Raw genomic sequence first — 9290 nt, forward strand, 5'->3', positions numbered from 1 at the left:
CAGGGATGCACCTAGCTGGATGGTGAAGTCATGTTGCATAGTGGGACTGGTGGGACAGATGAGGAACTCAGTCTTTGCCAGGTTGAGCTGTAGGTGATTTTTACTCATCCATGCCGAGATGTCAGCCAGACAGCTGGAGATTCGTGCAGCTACTGTGGGGTCGTCTGGTTGGAATGAAAGGTAGAGCTGAGTGTCATCAGCATAGCAGTGATATGAGAAGCCATGTGCCTGTATGATGGGACCTAATGAAGTAGTGTAAATGGAGAAAAGGAGAGGTCCAAGCACTGAGCCCTGAGGAACCCCCGTGGTCAGTTGATGCGCTTGGGATTCCTCTCCTCTCCAGGCAACCTTGAAGGACCTACCTGTGAGATAAGATTCAAACCAATGGAGCGGAGTCCCTGTGATGCCCAGTGATGAGAGGGTGGACAGAAGAATTTGATGATTTACCGTGTCAAATGCAGCAGATAGATCAAGGAGGACGAGGACTGATGATTTGGACTCAGCTTTAGCTATCCGCAGGGCTTCGGTGACCGACAGTAATGCAGTCTCTGTGGAGTGGCCCCTTTTGAAACCGGATTGGTTAGTGTCCAGCTGATTATTCTGTGAGAGGAAGGATGAAACCTGGTTGAAAACAACTCATTCAAGAGTTTTTGCTATGAATGGCAGGAGAGAGACAGGTCTGTAGTTATCTATGAGTGATGCGTTTAAAGTGGGTTTCTTAAGCAGTGGAGTTACCCGAGCCTGCTTGAAAGTGGTAGGGAAAGTGCCAGTGCAGAGCGATGTGTTGATGATGTGTGTGAGTGCAGGAAGGAGTGTAGGAGAGATGGCTTGAAGGAGGTGTGAGGGAATGGGATCGAGAGGACAGGTGGTAGGATGGCTGGAGAGGAGAAGTTTAGATACTTCGGCCTCAGTGAGTGTGGATAATGAGGAGAGAGTATGTTCGGTCGTGGAAGTGGCAGATCTAAAATCCACAGTGAGTGGGGGTGAGAACTGATTGCTAATAGTTGTTGTTTTGTTTGTGAAGAATTGTGCAAAGTCGTCTGGAGATAGGGAGGTGGTGGAGGAGGACAGAGCAGAGAGTTGAATGTTCTGAATAGTGTGCGTGAGTTTGAAGTGCTGCTGATTTTGTTTTGGAAATAAGAAGATTTAGCTGCGTGTACTTCATTCGAGAAGGATGAGAGCAAAGATTGATACTTAGCTAGATCAGATGGGTGATTTGATTTATGCCATTTCCTCTCTGCTGCCCTGAGTATCGTCCGGTGTTCACGAATAACATCAGATAACCAAGGGTTAGAGGGAGTAGCTCGTGCTGGCCTAAAAGAAAGAGGGCAGATATTGTCTAGACATGAAGTTAAAGTGAAGCATAGAGTGTAAGTTGCAGTGTTAACATCCATAGAGGAGAATTGTGTGGATGAGGGAAGGGAGGAAGAGACAGCAGAGGAAAAATGAGAAGGAGAGAGTGAGCGCAGGTTTCGTCTGAAAGGAACTGGTGGAGGAACTGGTGGTGTGTGAGTAGTAAGTTGAAGATTAAATGTGATGAAAAAGTTATCCGAGATGTGTAGAGGTTTGACCAAGATATTGTCTGTAGAGCAGTTGCGTGTGTAAATGAGGTCCAGCTGATTACCAGATTTGTGGGTATGTGACGTGATGAGGCGTTTGAGGTCGAATGAAGCTAGGAGGGTGTGGAAATCTGAGGCATAGGATTTGTCCAGGTGAATGTTGAAGTCGCCGAGTACTATGAGTGGGCAGCCATCCTCTGGAAATGAGGACAGCAGAACATCTAGCTCATCAACAAAGGTGGTCAGTGGACCTGGGGGGCGGTAAATGACTACAATATGTATTTTAGTGGGAGTTGTAAGCGTTATAGCATGATATTCAAATGTGTTGTTTTTGCAAAGAGCTGTGTGAGATGAGTATTTCCAATTTCCAGTCTGGCGAGGGGTGTGGGAGAAAGAGAAGTTATTAGAGAGAGCAGCAGGTGTTGCTGAGTCTTCTGGACGGATCCAGGTCTCAGTCAAGGCCAGGATTTTGAGAGTGGATTGAGTGGCAAAGGCAGGAATGAAGTCAGCTTTATTGACAGCTGACTGACAATTCCATAGCCCCACAGAAAAAGAAAGAGACGGAGGGGCATTAGAGGAGGAGGGAACAGGAAGTAGATTAGCAGTGTTACGGTGCCGTCTACGTGTAATAGTGGGTCGTGGTTGCGAGATAACGGGGATGGAGTGGACGCACATGGTTAGAGAGAGGAAAGGAAGATGAAGAGGAAAAGAAAAAGAAAAAGAAAAGATGAAGGGGGAAGAAGGAGATAACTCGGTGCCTTATCGGAGTCCCTGCCTCGGAGGAGTCGCGCAGAGGAAGAGTCGAATACAGATGTCTTTACCCGCGTCGGTCTTCACACACGGAGGCTGAAACGCGGGCTGAACGCTTCCGCGCCAGCTATGGAACGCTCGTTAAATAGAACCTATTCGTTGCTGAGTGAGATCAGCTGGCTCTGATAATTGCAGTTCAACGCGCAGATGATAGGCCGTGAATGTCTTTAAATCAAAACCAATTTATGCCTGGATCTAGGCAACGTAAGTGCAAAGCTCTCTCGGTAATAACAACGTCAGATTATCTTATTCAAATGCAATTTTGCAATTGACTATGGCAGTAATACAAGGCTAAAAATCACACAGAACGAAATAAAAGATTAGTAGGAGAATCAAGCTACTTGAGTCGTGCAACAGGACTAAAGAATATGTTCACGCTCAATATTGTATTGGGATGACGTTCTAACGTGTGAAGTACTAGTACTCATAAATAATAATACGTCATTATTGATGAATAAGTCATTATTTACATGTGTGATGCTTAAGTTATCCTAGTTTCACTCTACATACATGCAAAATTTTAAATCACACAATTGTAGAGCTTTTAAACCCAAATTGTATGGATTAATAGCATGGCATCACCACAAGTAATATATATTTTTTAATGTGTATATAGAATATTTTAAAATGAAGTCATTTTATTTCATTCAGATCATATTTGCTGTTGAGTGGAGGCAAAAATGAGTCAAGTAATTGTCTCTAATTTTAATCACAAAGTTATAAAACAACAAGGTCTTTTTAAAAACTTAAATACATGTACACATTCAAGGAAAATGCAAAAATAATAAAGGCACCAAGTTCAAGTTCAACAAACTGATCACAGCAGTCAGATCAAGCAGTTGTCACTCAAGTGACCATTTATATTAACTAGTGGTCCTTGGGGCTGTAGTGATTGTCGTCACAGATGAAGCAGTCTGCTGAGCAGTAATCCTCAAACTCTTTGGTTGAGTAAAATGCACACAGGATTCCTTTTCTTCCATCTCCAATATAGCCTGGAGCGAAGTCTTTAAAGGTCCCATGGCATGGCATTTTTCTATTATTTTATAATGTTTCCTGAGGTGTACTTATATTGTTAGTATGACTTTTACATCATAAAATGTCATAATTTAGAAATAAAAGGCATTTTTTCTATACTGCTGTTTGCCCTGTGGCTGACTGCCCTGCTTCAAGAGGCGTGTCTGCTGTGAGACTTCAGTTAAAACGCCCACTGTTGTGATTGGCTGACATCTTTGCATTTTAAATGAGCGGAGGGGGCGTGGTTTAACGAGGCACGAGCAGGCACGAGCTGCTGCCAGAGAGACGGATGGACCTGAGTTCACTTCTCATCAGTTCTCAGCATGTCTGAACTGTTGTAGTTACAGCATATACTTCAGGTTATTAGTCTATTTCTAGTCGGAGGGGCTGTCACTCATGTCAGAAAGTTAGTAACTTTAGTAAATTATGGATCAGCGCTGACTGGAGACGCGAACCGTTTTTAGAACAATTCAGTCCGATTTGGTGAACTGATTCGGTTCACTAAAAAGAACTGGTTCAAAAGAAAGATCGTTCGCGAACCGGACATCACTAATGTACCAGAGACGGAGCTCAGCGATTGCTAACAAAGTTATTTATAGTAACTACTGAGTTATGAGAGCGCTGTCAGTCAGCGCGAGTTTATTGTGTTTGTATCTGAGAGTTCTGAATAAACACGAGTCCCAGTCACACCGAGTCCGTCTTCATCATTATTACCAACTTTGTAACACATGCAAAGTACCATTACAGCTGTCGAGATGAACGAGTTACGAGTAAGTGTTGATAATAGCATTATTTTTATAATAAAATAAAAGCGTCAGTGACGCGCGTTGAGTACACAGCGCAAACAAAGACACAACAGCAGTAATCGAATGTAATCCAGTTTATTGTGGGGCTAGGCTGGCTAGCCCGAATATGCTCACGCTTACCCCCCTTCTGCTTAATCTCACCCGCGTTTGGTGCCTCCGCTGTGGGCCAGATGCAGTACTGGGGGTCGGGGATGTTGAAGGCCGAGCGCTCAGTGCAGCCCGAGCTTCGGCGTGTGTGAGGTTTATGAGCCGATGTTGAGCAGAAACTCATTACTGTATGCACATTTTAGAACCGATAGACGCGACGAGGACGTACAAAAACACTGACTCACAAGATAGAAAACACGAAAACACCGTTCTGTCTGGAGAGAGAGAAGCCGCAGTGTGTGCACGAATAATAAATAATTAGCTACACATCAGAAATCACTGATCACAGATCAGAAGGAACTGAAGAAAGACTTCTGTTTTCATTTGTACATCCAAACACTGAGAAACTGCCAGCGTTCACTCGTTCACAACCCATGATCTCGCGAGCGTTTGCATGGGCGTGCCAGATTCTCTGGGTGGAGGAAAGAGAGGAAACCGTTCCTGCTTGGACGTCAAACCAGGAGACTTCAGGATTGGCTCGTCTGGGCTGTCATTTTCTCAAAGGCAGAGAAAGACAGCCAGAACTCGGGTTTACACCGATCAACATTTCTATCCACTTGGGGACAATATTCAGGCTAGGGGAACTCATATTAATGTTGAAAAACCTCATAAAATGAAAATTTCATGCCATGGGACCTTTAAATAAGTTCCCGCAAAGGCACCTGGTCAGTTGATATGGCACTCGATAAATCTCCTTATGCACTCCAGTTAAAGGGACAGTTCACCCAAAAATGAAAATTCTGTCATCACTTACTCACCCTCAAGTTGTTCCAAACCTGTATGAGTTTCTCTGTTCTGCTGAATGTTTGAAATAGCAGCTAATGGAGCTAACAGCTGCTGCTCGTTTGTAATCTCCGTCTTTACAAATTACGGCGAACTACATGAATGCGTTGGATTCGCTGTGTTTTCGTTGTGTTTTGATGCCGATGTAGGATCGTAAAGCCATGTGAATCAATAGTAACGCAGCGTTTGCATTGTTGATGGAAGGCTTGTTCGCAGCTGTGCAGAGACCGATCGCCGTATGATAACGAGTCCAGCGAGAGCACACGACTCCTTATGCTTTTGATTCACTCATGCGGTTTTTTTAATATCATACGTGGATCGGTCTGCGCAGTGACGATGCATCTCGAACAAGCCTGGTGTGTGTGTGTTGCTGCGTCCCAATTCGCATACGATCCGTACTAAATAGTATTCGAAAAAAGAATTATGTCCCAAATCGTAGTATGTTGAAAAGAGTATTCCAAAGATTCCCGGATGGTTTACTATTTCCGGTCAGAATCCGAAGTGCAGATCGATGCGCACTCTAACGGCTGATATTGCCCGAGGATTCGATTAGAACTACAAACGCGGATAAAAAGTGTTAAAAAACTACAAACATGACGGTTACGCGAGTCTGACCGACTTCCGAGAGGATTAGATAAAGTGGTTGTTTGAGTGAGCAATTATCAGTATTTAACCTGACGAAAAGATATTTATTCAATATTATCCACATTATATTTCACCTGCAGCAGCATTGAGAACTTTTGTAATGATACGTTTGGCCATTAACTTTGCAAACACATGAGAGGAGTCTAAAGACCCACGAAAGGCAGATCAACGAGCGACTACATTTCTCTCCGATACGGTAGGAAATTAAATTTAAAGTGGGGGATTTTAACTGTGACGATGATTGACAGTTTAAACGGTGACGGGACGCACGTAACAGAGTCCGTTAAAGATGACGAAGTAGTATGTCCCAAAGCTTGCATACTCTTCTGCTACACACTCAAAAGTATGTACTTTTTCTTCACAAAAAGAGTACATACTTTTAGGACGTAGTAGGCCTATAAGTAGGCGAATAGAGTGCCGAAGTAATGACGTCACTTTGTAGGCCAACCCGGAAGTTAGCGGCGCATGGGTTCCCTCGATCAAAAAGCCATTCATTTTCCCCATAGACTTTTGGAAAATCGCAAAAAATAAGATCTGTGTTCAACAAAGAGTTATGACCCTTACACGTTTTGTCTACCAAGATAATCTTTACAAATTAATCCAAAATGTATACATTTTGAAGCTAAAATAAAGCCGTCAGATATAAAATGCTAACGGTAGGCTACAAACGGACTACAGCACACCATGGTCGCGGATCAACGTCATCCTCAAGCTTCCTAAAACTTTATTTAAAAGCACGCTCGCTCATTATGATCTGCGCTGTGTATGAACACTTATCCACTTTTTCATGAGAAATATTGCCCATTCGTTTTTTCCAAAAATGTTAGAAACTAATTTTGTTTATGAGTGCCTCTCTGAGATTTATCTTTTGTTAATGTTTTTTCAGACAATATGATTATCACTGTGATAACATTAAATGACATGAAACACAACCCAATCTCTTTTTGTTAAATGCAAGTTTATGTATGATCAATAATACAAAACGTATAATAAGCTACACATGAAATAAAGCAAACAATTCAGTCAAACATTCAAAGTCAGTGCTAGTCGGCTAACTTACAACGGTAACGTACAGTTATAGCCTAAAAATAAACAAGTAATGAAACTTATCTTTGCACTCAGCCTAAACGATTTGCTAGGGAACAAATTATAGATCCATGAGAGCAAATATGGGCCGTTAAATCTCCACAAGACTAATTATAGCTGGAGACGCCACAGAGACATCAGAGCCAGCGGCAGACGTCAGAAGGACTAGCCGAGGAAAGTCAACTCTCGCCGGCTAAACAAGCGCTGACCGCCGCTGACCCACTGGAGCTCACAACTCCGATAACACCAGATCAAATGTTTAAATAGGCACTCTTCTTATAAATAAACCAGAGATTTGAGCTTTAAAGGGGTGGTAAACCACATTCTTTTGAAGGCTTGACTGTGTTTGTGGGGTGCACTGTAACATGTGTTCATGCTTCGTTGTAAAAAAAATTGCCTTATTTTTCATATATTTGACCTTTATTCTACACTGCCCTGTCCCTCCTTGTAAAACGGTCTGATGCTTTCCGGGTTGTATGAAGCCAGTCCCTCAAAAATACGCAGTGGGCTCTGATTGGTTGGCTGGCCTAGTGTGTTCTGATTCGCTAACCGCAGTGCACGTATGTTGGAAACGTCACGCCCCTTACCGGAGGCTGTGCTTTGGTCAGTAAACAACGGCGTCAATAAAACCATATGAGCCCGAATCAGACCCAGAACATTTGAGAGAAGATGATCGAGCATAACCTGTTCAGTCCTCAAGAGTAAAGACTGCGGATCTATAATGATCTCTACTGAATGGCACTTTAACTTTTGTATTTTTAGAACGATTATAGCCAAATATCTGTCGCAAGAACTAACCCAAAACGAACACTAAGCACTGGCTTTAACTAGTAAGTTAGCCAAATCACACACAGAACCATGTTTAGCAAGCCTGTAGATAAACAATACATAAAAGCTCTAATCAAAGAATCATTTACACTAATGCCAGGTTCGCTGTTGAGATTTAAACGTTAGTGTTTGTAACGTTAGGTGTTCGTCGGATAACGTTAAGTATGAATGAGCATTTAACAGACTGGTTTGCAGAACAGTGTTGTCATCTGTTTACTTCCTTGCTACAACCTATTACAGGAAAACACATCGATGAAAAATAAATCAGACTTACAGGTTGTGGCCCGTGAACAGCTTCTGTTTGTAAATCCAGCTTTCAGGACAAGCCGTTGTGCATATCCTGTATTGAACTCGCGAAGTTTGTGGAAGTTTGTGTTGTCCTCCGTGAAATGTGCAGCGCGCGTGTCGTGCATCCACGCACCGGCAGTGTTTTTTTCACGCAGCTGACGTTGTGCAAATCCGGCATTGAAATCGCGAAGACGGTGGATGTTTTCCTCTGTTGTGCTGCAGGAGCCCCGCGCACGCCTGATTCCCCGCTGACTCAAACACACGTGCATATAACATGCTGTGTGTTAAACGCACCCCCGTCCCTATGAAGGCTGAACAGAGCAAGTACCCCAGACCTGCAATCCGGATGAATATAACAGCGTTTCCTCGGCATCGTGGCAACAACACTCCAGCCTAACTAACTTATACCACAACAGCGCCGCGATACAAAATGGCCTCACCCCCCCCCCTTATTTAATATTCTCGGAGGAGGGGTTTATGTAAATATTGAGCCTAGTGATGTCACCAACCCTGGAGGAATGTGTGTAGTCGCCTGCTGGCCGTTTGCTGTAGTTCTTAGAAACTGTTTTCTTTAAAAGCAAATATCTCCCTTTGCTTTAAACTTTGAATGTTGTAACTTTGCAGATGTTGTTTATGCTCAAGCAGCAACATTACACGCTAGCTAAAGTTAGAATAGTGAAATCGTGGTTTACCACCCCTTTAAACAACTACATTATCGACTGAAAAAGTCTTAAAACTACGTTTTGTCACACATTAACAGTAGATTTTAACACAAAAAGACGTGTAAACACAGCCCATGTCAGCCATTTCTCAACGAGACAAACATGTGAAGAGAGTAAACTCCAAATGTTCAAGCATCCAACTTTGCGCGAATAGCTCAATTTATTCACGCAACATAAGTTTTTAGGCTGAAACGCGGGCTAGTGAGAGATTGCCTGTTTGTCACGATGACGTCTAAAGTCCCCGCCAAAGGATGTAGTCCCTTTTAGCAACTTGTTAGCAACCATCGTTTTTAAGACACAATAAAGTTTTAAAAAATCACAAGCAGGTTTTAACTAATGTGTTTTATGTCATAGATCAAAACGTGAAAATATTTAGAGGCTTTGTTAACCACAGACCTTATTTCAGGTGATTTAGCAAAAACCCATTCAAAAAACCCATAGACTTTAGGGCGAGGGAACCGGTAGGGCTAAAATGCGAACTCACTTCCGCGGTTTGGCCTACAAAGTGACGTCATTACTTCGGCACTCTATTGGGACGCAGCCTGTGTTTCCCGCTGCGCAGGGTTGCCAGGTTTTCACAACAAACCCGCCCAATTGCTACT

This window comes from Gobio gobio (genome assembly GCF_949357685.1).
Source record: "Gobio gobio genome assembly, contig: scaffold_135, whole genome shotgun sequence".
In the NCBI taxonomy this organism is placed as follows: domain Eukaryota; kingdom Metazoa; phylum Chordata; class Actinopteri; order Cypriniformes; family Gobionidae; genus Gobio; species Gobio gobio.